Below are 4,420 nucleotides of genomic sequence, written 5' to 3' on the forward strand. Positions count from 1 at the left end.
CAATTTAGACTTGACACAGCTAAGAGTAAGCGATAAAGCTTAGACAGTTAAGATCTGATTAAACCCAGTCCACACAATCGTTGATTTAAATTAAAAACCCAGTTAAAGAGGAAGGTGTGGGCTCTGTTCATGAAAAGGAGAGAATGAGACTTGAGCACAACTCCAGAGGGAGCACATTCCATAACTCGTACTTGTAAAGCTAGCAAATATATTCTCCCTGAACCAACACACACACCATATCACAGTTGTTGACTGCTTTGCAGGGTGCCTCATTTATTTGCAGGGTCACATCTGATTGCTGGGAACAGGTAGTTCCTTCTGCGCTGTTCTCAGAAACAGAGGATTGTGAGTTCTAGTCCCACCTTGGGCATGAAAGACAGCTGAGTGACGACTTTGGGCCAATCAACAGGAGATGGTGAGTTCTAGTCCCGCCTTAAGTATGAAAGCCAGCCAGCCACTCACTATTAGCCCAACCTACCTCACAGAGTTCTGTTGTGGGGAAAATAGAAGGAGGAAGGAGCATTAGGTATGGTCATCACCTTGAGTTATTTATAAAAATAGTAAATGCAGGATTAAAAGCTTTATATAGCAAAAAGCCCATCATGTTGCTTAAAAGTCTGATGCAGTTTTCTGTCTCAAAAGGTCTTGTATCCTTATTATTGCATTTAAAGGCACAAAGCGCATTAGTTACCTCTCAGACTTTGGAGACATGTTTCATCCTGCAGATTTTTGGGTTGGGTCAAAGGTGTACATTTTCTAAATCTGGCACAGAGTTTTTATACACTTGTTTCTAGGAATATAAATTAGATGGAATTTATTGATAAAAAGACTACAATCCTGTTTAAGGTAAATAATACGATCTCATAAGGCCAAATAATTTCAGTATGCTGCTTGAATTTAGAATACTTCCATTATTATTTTTTTTTAATTTGGGCCAACTGATGCAGAGTTGGACCTGGTGAATACTTGGATGGGAGACTGTAGGCTAGATTGGGTGTTGAAAAAAAATTGGGAAAGAAGCAAAATACTACTACTGTTACCAAAGTCTGTGTAGTCAAAGGAGTTAAATGGGATTTGAAGGAGCCTTTGCTTCTATATATCTTGCCATTACTGTTTATGCTTTCAGCAGATCAAACACCAGTATGAAGTGATTGAAAGCTAACACCATGGTATTCTTACTTCCTGACAGACTAAGAAATTGTCAGCTAATGTCAGGCTATGAGTACATGGCAAGAGAGAGTTTTGAAGGTTAAGAGTCTTGTGCTTACCAACCATCATGAAAATATACATCTGTAAAAGATTATTCCTTTTTTTGTGTCTAAACAGCAAGTTTTAAAAACCCTTACTAATGCAAGGCTTTGTTGACTCAAAATATACTTCTTATACTTAGACAATAGCTTTTTCTGTAGGTTTAGCTGAATGAATGCTTCATTCACAAAGGAATTAGCAGGGGTGCCTGATTTTTAAAAGCCAAAAGGAAATCGATGCAAAAGGCATCAAAGAATCCTTGAGAATGACTGCTTATGTTCTCAATGCGCCTTTTTTTCATTCAGCTATAGCCACTTAATATCTGAACTCAGCCAAGGAGGAAAAACACAAGTGAAAAAAAAAACAGGGAAGATTCATCTGCAGCCATTAACCTGTCTTGTGTTCTTAGAATTAGCTTCCTGAGCCATAAATCTATCTCCAGGCTGGCTGTTTTTGAGGTTACATGAGGAGTGTCCAATCTTGGCAACTTTATGACTTGTGGACTTCAAGTTCCAGAAATCCCCAGCCAGCATGCTCCACAAGTCCATAAGTCTTAAAGTTGCCAAGGTTGGACACCTCTGGGTTACATGGCTGATTTCCCGTATGTACTTGTGTTAATGGCACACCACATTGAGGAAGAGAATTCAAGCCAGTGGAGAAATACAGGCAGAGAGTATCTGATTTGCAATCCTGGAACGTCTTGCCTCTCTAAATACTTTTCTGGTATTTTGCAGAGTAAACCCAGTTGACTGAATACACACTCTCGCCTTTCAATTACAGACCTAAAACAAATCCCAAGTTTTCATTGGAATTGAAACAGTGCAATTCACCAAGGCAGGCTTCACAATAGAATGGCATTTTCTATTTATGCATACTATTTTGAGAATAACTACTCAATACTTTTGTGAACAAAGGATGCATGTTACCTAACAATTAATGGAAGATTACATATATATTATTTGGCTGAAAAGTCACCCAATTATTTAAGGAAAATATTCAATATAAATGAAAGATTCAATATAATTGAAAAAGATTCAGTATAATCAAAGAATTCCACGATATTTTCCAGTATCAGTATCAGTTTTATAAAAGAAAAATGCTCAATTAAACAAAAGTTGGTAAGAAACTGGGAGCCCAGGGCAGAGACTTCCAATCTGAATTCCAAGCCATACATTTTTGGAATTGAAGTCCACAAGTCTTAAAATTGCCAAGGTTAGACACCCCTGGGTTACATGCTGGGGAAGGATAGCCTGACTAAAGGTAGAAATCCTTTATAATTTTTGCCAAATTAAAAATTTTAATGTTGTCGAAAACATTAAATGTATGACTGGAGAACAATGAGATTTTAATTAAATGTGAAAGGAAATCAAATTTTTTCTCCTGGGTTAGGGTTAGATTTGGGATTGCTGCTCTACAACATACCATCAAAGATGAAGGAAAAAGGATAAGCAGACCTTGGCTTAGATCAGTGATGGTGAACCTTTTAGACACCGAGTGTCCAAACTGTGCGCATGCATGGCCAAAGTGAAATGTGCATGGGCATACTTGCGCAGACATGCACAAATGTGCACATGTGCAGACATGCACACATGCACAGCAGACCCCCGAAGACCAGCTGGCCGGCGGGAGATAGGGCATCCCAACACTGGCAGCGCCGCAAGAGGTAAGATCTTTTTCTTTTGTGAGCTTGTTTCATCATTTGCAGGGAAACAGCTCATGAAAGAAACACCATGAAGATCTGGCCTGGGGCGACGGTGCATGTGTCAGCAGACAGGGCTCTGTGTGCCACCTCTGTCATGCGTTCCATAGGTTTGCCATCAAGGAACTTAGATTATGTGGGTACCAGCAATTGAATCCAGCAAAGCAAAGCAAACTTTTCAATTATCTTCCTATTGGCTACTTGGATGGGTCTGCTGCTAAATGTCTTTCTGCAGCACTCATTGAGCGATTCCCCCAATCTGATGCCCATCAGATACCGTTTCCATCAAAGGTCAGCATGGGACTGTTAAGATCCTTAGTGCTCTCTGAGCCTGGTTGTATTCTTGCAGACATTTCATTACCTGATTAGGTAACATCAGTGCTAGGGGATTGTTAGTCAGAATGGCTGAAGATCTAGAAAGCATCAGGTCTGAGAAAATTATTGCTTTGAGTGTTTGTCAACGCCTTTTCTCTCTCCTCTCATACTTAAACCAATTTATATAAGCATCTGCTTATATGCATGCACAATGTCCCAGGATTAACCCCACATTAATTTGACTGAAAATATTTACACAACTCCAGGGAAAAATAACGAGATTTCTATCTCTTTTGTACTATCAAGTACCTTATCTTTTAACCCGTTTGGAGCAAGATAAATGTGTTTATACTGCAGTATTTTATTACAGGAGTTGTTTGCTCAGTTATGCTCTTTGTAACTTTGTGCAAAAATATTAACTGAGTTCAAGTACTCAGTGTTCAGTATGTTTGTTTGTTTGCCTGCCTTCTGGAAGCATTTTAAGTTTCCTGTTGAGATTTTTCACGACAAAATCCTGTAAGTGAATTTTTTGTGTTAAGCTGTCAAAAAGAATAGCAGACAGATAACATGTACACTAAAAATCTCTGCATCCTCCAAATAGCAAAACATCATTATATTTGAAGTCAAATGCAACAGTGGGCAGCCCTTTATGGGCACCCTTAATGAGATTATTAAAGTTAAGATTTCAAGCGCCTTTTCTCATTACCATGGTACCTTCCTATCCATTGTTAATTGGTTCTGGTAGATGCAAAAATGAGTATCAAATTTTTCCCATATGGAATAATGTAATGAGTCACAAGGCAGCAGACAAATGATAAATTCTAGCTTGTGCATTGAGCACCAAACAAATGATGAGTACCAGGACATAATTTTTGTGTCAAAATGCGCTGAGTACCAAATTAGATGTGTTTCAAAGCAATTGAGTACCATCATACGGGGTACCACTGTATAAATACGGTTTGTTGACTGATTCACTGGATTAGTGATATGGAGGCCATTTCTTTAAGTTAGATATATCTACTACCTGACTTTTAAGTACCATATCGGAGTCCTTTATGGGAATGGAGTTTAATTTTGCCTTGTTGCTTAGATCAGCTCAACTGAAGTTCCACCCATGTACCAAGCGATCTTAAGAAGAACGAGTCGAGTCATAATACA

Source organism: Pituophis catenifer, unplaced genomic scaffold (genome assembly GCF_029215685.1).
Source record: "Pituophis catenifer annectens isolate HBS135680 unplaced genomic scaffold, rPitCat1.0.hap2 SCAF_2, whole genome shotgun sequence".
Classification (NCBI taxonomy): Eukaryota; Metazoa; Chordata; class Lepidosauria; order Squamata; family Colubridae; genus Pituophis; species Pituophis catenifer.